We start from the raw sequence: 8,988 nt of genomic DNA, 5'->3' as shown, positions 1-8,988 counted from the left end.
TTACAATCTGACAAAATCCTTTCTCTGTGAAAATTCTACATGTTGTTGAAAACCCTCTGGTTTTAACTGATCATCAACACGATACGGCATGAACAGCTGCAATCTACTCTAATGAAACAATTCTGGATTTTTTTGTTTCAGAGAACCGAGCATAACGCACAACAGCAGGTTGTGTTCTGACTCTCTTTGTGAGAAAACCACAATTGTTGCTCAATGCAATTTTAGTTTTGCTGTTTTCATTTTTACTTACAACACGATACTCAGAAGCAAACGTTACAATACACATGTCATTAAACGTACTGTCATTGGGCCTGTTCTTATACCTGTCAACCAAACTGGTCATCCACATCTCTTCTGTGTTAATATCATCTGTAGTTGCTCTTTGTTTTAACACATTTAAAGGCAAACTCATCTTTACTACATTCTCCCCTGTCAGTACAAACATGACCTTTCTAGAACACTCCTTCAGATGCATGTTAGTCAACCTATAAACTGCTTCCTGAGCACACACATCCCTTTTATGCAAATAAACACCACCAAGTTTTTTCAATGCCTCTTTTGCACTTACATTACTGTCCTTAGCTGCTTCCCTTTGTGCATTTGATAACAACAACCCCATTTCCTTTTCTGCCTTAGAAATGTATGAAATTATATGCACCACACATGCATAGGCATCCACCACATACTGGATGTCCAAGTTTGCATTCCAAAACTTCAAAAACTGCTTACTATACTGGTTAACCCAAGCCTCTTTCACCTGCCTCTTTAACACTACTTTGGCACCTGTAGTTGTCCGCTTGTATGCATCCTCATATGCTTCCTGAGTTATATTTAAACTTTCAAACAACTGCTCCACTGTATCAAAGCTCTGATTTTCATCTGACAGTGCTTCCTTAATGTCTTTCAAAATGTCATGAGCCCTTACTTTACGCGCCTTTCTTTCTTCAAAATCACGCTCTTTACATTTTAGACACAAAGTCTCTGTTGAATCTGTTTTTTTACAATTACATTCTACTATCTCATCATCTACTTTAACCGGACTTACAAATGTTTGTGCAGATACTGGTCTCGTAAAATTAAAACGACAAACTGTGTTTTTCTTTTTACATGTTTTTGAATGGCGCTTGTGTCATCTGCACAGATGACACAATGTCCAATAATGTGTCATCTTCAGAAGGTAGTTCACATGTAACATACCTGTCAATAAACTCGACTACCTCTTCATCTGTGTTTCTGTCAATTATGGGAGCATTCTTCAAAACAGGCAATGAACATGTGGAGACCCGCGCTGCTGAAATTCAACACGATAAAAATAGTCCTTGATTTTACCTATAGGGTTTGAAGGAGACATAAGGACTTCCTTCAAAAAACAATGCCACCGAAAATCAAACATTCTCACCGCAGTGACTGGATTACGACGCAACAACTTGCATTTGTCTGCCCACTCTAACTCTTCAGCTGTCTGTTCTCTCCCTTCCTGTTTCAAAATACTACTGAGTAAGTTAGTCCAGCGCATGTCGGCTGCAGAAAACGAACAAAACCAAGTAGGTACACCAAGCTGACGCACACACGCAAGTAGGTCTCGCTGTGCTGCCTGCCAAAATGAAGGAGTGCCTCTAATAGGCTTAAGGAAACGATAACCATCATCAAACTCTAACAACTTCCTTAAAGACTCCTCATTATTCACAAAATCCCTCACTCTCTTAGAAACATGACTTACTTTGCCTTTCCTCAAAGCTATGGACACATTCGACACAACCTACTCCAACTCTGACATGTACTGTGCAAAAAATATATACTCCACATTCTGAGCAAACCTGCCATCAGCATGGAGAATGCGGTTATTAAGATAACGCGACAAAGTCAACCAATGCTCTCTATTGTCATGAAACACAGAATGTCCCTGTGGAAACAACACTGGAAAACATTTAGCTTCATTTTCACGATTAGAAAGCAACTTCACAGGACTATTACCTTCTGCTGGAGCCACATAAAAAACACCCTCACAATACTGATCAAGTGTTTCCTGACCAATATCTACAGGCATGAGACAAGTGTCCTGAAACATACAATGTTGCTGCCTGTCAGGCAACAGCTCATCCTCAGCTTCATCCACCTCAGCAGGTGTTTCATCCGTTTCTACACTACCATCACCTTCCTGTACTACACTGTCATTGTCTTGTTCTCGACAAAACTCATTCAACCATTCCTCATTAAAATCAACATCTTTATAGTACTTATTATTCTGTTTTAAATACGACAAAGCCTGCTTTATGCGCATTGTGTCAACAAACTGATACTCATAATGTCCTTTATACGTTTACTTATGCTTCAGTTTAACACGCAACAAAGACCCCTCCATATTGGAACGAGGAAGCAAATTATTGGTCTCCACAATATTTGCAGGCACAAATGTCACTGGTCCATAAACACCATTTTGTCCTCCTTTAGGCAATGCCAACACTTTCATAAAGGAAATGTGCAACGCAGTCAAATGTTGCTCTAAACTATTTAAACAAGCCAATTCAGGAGGAACAGGATAAACACTTAAATTATTAACAACACATTCAGCAGGAGTTCTGTTCTATTTATTATTTTATTTATTATTTTATTTTTATTTTATTTTATTTATTATTTTAATTATTATATCTATATATTATCAGTTCTATTTATCTTGGAATTGCAATTGTAACAAATCCACAAGTGTCCTCAAGGTTAATCCAACAACTGACATGAACTTGCACATTTGTCATTACATTTATGTAAATACTTCTCTGAAATACATTTCTCCGCAATTAACACCATGTCTGCACTCTTGTTAAAGTGACTTTTATTACAGTTTAACACCTGATATTTAAACAACAACCTTTGACAAACAGAACACACAATCCTTCACTTTAGACAAAAACTGCTCCATGACAAAATCAAAATCTACTGCCTTGTCTTTCAATAGCTGTTTTTTCACTTTGTTCCCTGCTCTAACACTCTCCTGAAACTCTGGATTACTTTTGTACTTTCTTACACTACTTATTTTCTTCTGTCTGTAGCTGACATTTAAACAGTACCTATTTTTGCTCATCTGTTTCTTTTTCTCTCTATGGCTGACATCTTGTGTGTATTTTACTTTATTTAAATTTTTCTTTTTCTCTCTATGGCTGACATCTTGTGTGTATTTTACTTTATTTAAATTTTTCTTTTTCTCTCTATGGCTGACATCTTGTGTGTACTTTACATTATTTAAATGCTTCTTCTTCTCTCTATAGCTGACATCTTGCATGTATTTTACTTTAGACCATTCCTGACGTTTCAACTTCTCGAACATATTTTCTCTATAATGACTTTTGTTTTTGAAGACATATGTACTTTTCAGATATTTGGAAAAACAATAGTTTACATTAGAAGTACACATCTTTACTGTTGCCTGTGCCTCTACTTTACTGTGTGGTCTAAGATTGTAGCCTGTTGTAGTCTCACCTACTTTGCAGTAACCATAACAAAACTGTGACTGTGGCTGATGAACACAAACAACAATCTCATAGTGGTTACCATTGACATTATCTAAGTACACTGCCTGACTGGAAAACTGACTATTCTTACAACAATATTCAAGCCAGCGATCACCAATGTAAGTGAAAATGGAAACTCCTAAACAATCTGCTGCTGCTTGAATCTCGACCTCTGTCGCCCAACTGCCAACATAATGCATCCTTGACTTAGTGATATATTCTGACACTGAAGAGAACTCACTCCTCAAAATACTGTCATAAGCTGCAGCATTAGCTTCTAATTGCTTTACTAGAGCTAATCTGATTTTTCTGTGATTCTTTTGTGAACCACACACAACTTGACTTACTGATCTAAAGAAACAGTTGCCATCACCAACTATTGTGTGTTTTTTGCACGGAGCCCCCAATACACCAACTATTGAAGACACATCATCAACTTTCTCTGACTCCACATTTAATTTGTCACATAAAGTTTGCGCTACATCATTGCGAAGAGGGTCAAACACTAACCCCTTAGCTGTAACCTCACTAACAAATGCTACATCTGAATCAATTGGATCACTCCTTTTAACCCTTGTTGAAGTACAAGTAGGCATGGAAACCTTGCGCTTTACACAAATCTTACCTGACGATGACTGGCTAGCACCACCATCATCTCTGCTATCACCACTATCTACTTTCAAAGTGACACGAACACCAGCAATCTCAAACAACTTCTGTGTCCCTCTGAATCCTGCAGCAAAACAACTGACATGTTGAATCAAGTGTTCAAGACTACTAAAATACACAACAAGACTCTTTCCTTTGGGATGCACCATCCCATCTGAACTGTGTGCATGAGAGTCAACAACAGCAAACTGTTCTCCTTCCCTAATAATCCAACAAGTATGGGACAAGAAAGTGAAAAAGCATGTGTCATATTCCATACACATCTTTTCCAAACCGTCCTTCAGAGTTGTGCACACACCTGCCTCAATAAACTCTCCCTCAACCACATTGACATCTCCAGTCACAAAGTCACCATACTCAAACTCATAACTATGGCCACCTCTATCTAACTGCTTTGGTAACTCTTGAATACACGGCATAGCAACTCATCTTTGCGTGACAGTAACTCAAGTTACTGTCACGCAAAGATGTGTAGATCTTGTCACCACAAACAACAGCATTGTCCAGAAGTCTCATTTGCCAAGAAAACCCAATCTTGGTCTTATACATTGCCATGGCAGCCAAACTTACTGCCATACACTGTACACCTCTATATTTAAAACGCTTATCCCCCTGATGAAAAGATCTCCTCACAGAACACACCCCAAAACTTTGCGGCACAGTATCAAAGCACCCAAAAGAAATGGAACCCTCACTGTCTGTATCAGAGACCACTATGATCTCCTCTTCACCTAAACTAACAGACCCAGCATCAAACGTTACCAACAAAGCATCAACATTTGCAGCGACTTTACTTTGGATGAGGTCTGGGGAGCTGTGTAGTGATGGAAAGTTCGACTCTTCTTACTGACTTGGATCTTTTACTCTCGGACAGTAAATTGAACTAATCTTTTTTTGAGTCATTTCGTTCATTTCGTTCATTTTTACAGTGGGTGGCGCTGTATCCCTCTTGTGGGCATTGTAAAAAAGACAGCGGTTCTCAAACACTTAACACTGTAGGCAACATCGTTTGCTTCAGCTGACAAAGTATAATAAACAAAATTCCACAAGCAATTCAAACCATATGAAACCCTAGGAAAGCAAATACACACCTCAATAAAGTGACAACCTGTATCCTCTCTGCCATTGTTGTTTAACAGCACGACAGTGACTAGGTAGCTGTCACGTGATCTGAGGACGGACGCTCAGTTGAGTGAATCCTGAACTAATCATTTCTGTTTCCTGTCCTGCTGAGTTTATGCTGCTGCCTGCCACCGTGTGGCGAAGGAAGGTACTGCATGAAAATGAACGAACGAACCACTCAGTTGAGTCAGTCCTGAACTAATCATTTCTGTTTCCTTTCCTGCTGAGCTTATGCAGCTGCCTGCCATCGCGTGGCGAAGGAAGGTACTGCATGAAAATGAACGAACGAACCACTCAGTTGAGTCAGTCCTGAACTAATCATTTCTGTTTCCTTTCCTGCTGAGCTTACGCAGCTGCCTGCCATCGTGTGGCGAAGGAAGGTACTGCATGAAAATGAACGAATGAACAAGTCAGTTGAGTGAATCCTGAACTAATCATTTCTGTTTCCTGTCCTGCTGACTGAACTTATGCAGCTGCCTGCTATGTGGCGAAGGAGGGTACTGCATGAAAATGAACAAACAAACAACTCAGTCGAGTCAGTCCTGAACTAATCATTTGTGTTTCCTTTCCTGCTGAACTTATGCAGCTGCCTGCCATGTGGCAAAGGAAGGTACTGCATGAAAATGAACGAATCACTCACTTAGATGACTCATTACTCCCGAGTCATATAAAAGATTAGTTCATTTTGAACGAATCGTTCACGAACGACACCTCACTAGAGCTGTGCAGAGCAGAGTAGGTATGGTCTTCAATGGTCACAGGACTGTCAGGTGATGATCCACTCATCACCTCCACAACATCTGCAGCTGGCCCCTCCTAGAAAACACAATGAATGTTAGACTCACAGATGACTTCACAACAACTTCATTACTAAGTTACAACTGACACAATGTTTGAGCACTATCAACACTAACTAAATTCTTTATAAAATCATAATCTAAATAACGACAAACCTGCTGAGAAAAACACCTCTTCTTGAAGACGCGTCTGTGTGGGCGCTCCACAGGGACCTCCTGATCAAAAAAAACCAAATCAAACTTGTTACACATTGTAAACACAGCTGTATTTGTACATTTATAACAGCCTGGACTTGTGATACTTTTCAGGATATCAAATATTGAAAAATACAACCCATGCACGTGAATATTGACCATCAACTACTAATCTAAACAGTTAAATTTGTTTTCAGTTATTTAAGAGCAGAATAAATTTATATACATTTCACACAATCTGCCCTTACCCCCACAGCCTTGGGAACTCCAGGCCAATCCCCCACCACAATCTTAGACAAAAACAAGAAAGAACAAAGCAAACACATTAACTCATGCTCTTCCACAATTTATTGCCCAACACCAGAAAGAACATATAACATGCTCAACCGTCTGCTTCCCACAGCTCTTCCAACTTACAGTATGACATTTAAAATAACAAGGTGCTGCATAATCCATTCAAAAAATTATAAAACTTTCACACAATGTGCACTTACTGACACAGCCTTGGGAAGTTCATTACCGTTGGTCCCTTGGCAGTACTACTGGCGATAAAGCTCCTGCAGGTCCGGATCCACGTTCCGACGTGGAGGGAAAACCAGAACAAAAAACCTATACAAACACATAACATTTTTTTTTAAACAAGCAATATTATAAACACAAACATGCATTGACATAAAACATTTTCTACAACAGCCTATAAAGCCACATTCTATATGATTGTAAAGATGTCAACATATAATAATCTTGCCTTCTGACACCGAGACAAGGCATTGGTGAGAAGCTTCTCAAAGTCCACTGCAGCTTGATCCAAAGTCTCCCTGGTCAGGTTGTTGCTGGGGGCAAGAACACAGATCAGTCAGGGGTCCTGGGAAGGACTGCACTCACCATCTCAGTCCTCAGGTCCTTGGCGTCAGCCCCTGGCGTTGACATGAGACTAAAGGAAAGCAGCTCGTGTGAAATGTCCACATGGCCATCGACAACGGCGCGCAGGTGGGAATCACCAACAAAAAGAACAAACTACAACAATAGCGAAGATTGATTTAAGAACATTAATAATTATGTCTCACATAAATCATTATGTTTGTAAATTCAAAAACAATACCTTCTTGTCAGGTGACTCGGCTGGGATGATCATCTTGTGACTCCTGCCAGTCAGGGATGAAACTGGCCAGGTGCTCACACGGTGGCGAGGACCAGTACCTTGACCTAATTAAAACAAGACTAAACATTACAATACAAAAACACATCTTCCAAATAAATTGTGCACATGCAAAACACATTAAAGACACTGAAAATGACCACATGCATTCTCCACACACATTAAAGACAACACTTAATGGAAAACAGGTGAACACATACGTGAGGGACCACGTGTTGGTGGTGGGGAGCAGGTGGTGGGGACCAGCGGCGCAGATGCCACCACTGCTGCCAAGCGTTCCTCCATCCTCTTCTTGGCCGCGATGGAACGGTTGTGCTTCTTCAGGCGAGGCATCTCCACCTAACCTATAGAAATACAAAAAGTCACGCAACAACAGTAAAGTATATACACCAGAAAATAGTTGTATTAAATGAACAAAATACTTTAAACCAATTCCTGTTCCTCTGTAACTTTGTGACGACACTGATGATTCAATCCACTGTAAAAAAAATGTATACAATTGTAAAAACCACAATTACAACACACACAACCTATCTCTATCACATACAGCACACTCCCTTTAAATTTAGACACACAGCCCAAAAACACAGGCATAACACAGTCAGAGATTTGAAAGTCTCAGTCACAGCCGGTTACACTTTCAACACGTTGTTATTGTTCCTAATAATATGCTCATGAGTCTGGTGGTTTACTATATCAACTGTACTTTAATAATAATTTGTGGTCATAATAAGCTTAGTATAAATATAGGACTAAATAACAATTTCTTCCAAAACTGCCTAGGTACAACAGAGTGTTTCCAGGGATTACAAAATGTTTTTCCATGCTTTCATAATCCACTGTGTGTTTCAAAACGTTATGTGGCTACATTATTAGTACATAGCTAGATCAGTATTGTTGTGTTACAATGCAAATGTTACACACATCAAAACTTGTATTAAATAACATGTGAGCATGTGAGCATTTGCTACTAATATGAATACAACACCAACCGGATGTGCAAGGCCATTGCTAACTTTTAAGGGCCGTAAGCATAATTGGTCAGAAACAAAAGGTTCGCCTGTAAATGCACTAACGGAGCTAAATGGTAAACGGTGCCTGGACTCGGTACTCGCTCGTAAAATATAGACAAGACTACATCTGTAGAATGGACTGGCTATTGACTACTTCTTTTCGTTGTGTGACTGTGGTGGACTAAAATGAGACTGCAAAATTATGAACAGCTCGTTCACACAACCAACCGGCATCATGAGTAACAGCACTGCTCAAGGGCTCAATACATTTAGCGCACACCGCCGAAATAACGTAAATCTAACTAAAGAACTAAATTACAAACCGACAAACCGACAATAACACACATCCCACAAAACAGTACTTGCGATAAAAATAATGAGACTTATTTACATTAATCCCATCAGCTTTTACACGTCTATAAAGACGGCTAACATGTTAACCACTTGTAAGCCAAGCTAGCCGCAATAAACCCTGTGCTACTATAAACACAAAATCATAATTTAAATGACAATAAACTAAATATGAC

The 8,988-nt window shown here is 39.4% G+C and overlaps 1 pseudogene; it reads right to left on the bottom strand.

Moving 5' to 3' along the window:
* On the bottom strand, positions 1-7,781 carry LOC131468292 (uncharacterized; annotated as a pseudogene).
* Positions 7,782-8,988: the final 1,207 nt, after the last annotated feature.

The sequence above is a fragment of the Solea solea genome, chromosome 11 (genome assembly GCF_958295425.1).
Source record: "Solea solea chromosome 11, fSolSol10.1, whole genome shotgun sequence".
Taxonomy (NCBI): Eukaryota; Metazoa; Chordata; class Actinopteri; order Pleuronectiformes; family Soleidae; genus Solea; species Solea solea.
This window is presented reverse-complemented; position numbering and strand designations above follow the sequence as displayed.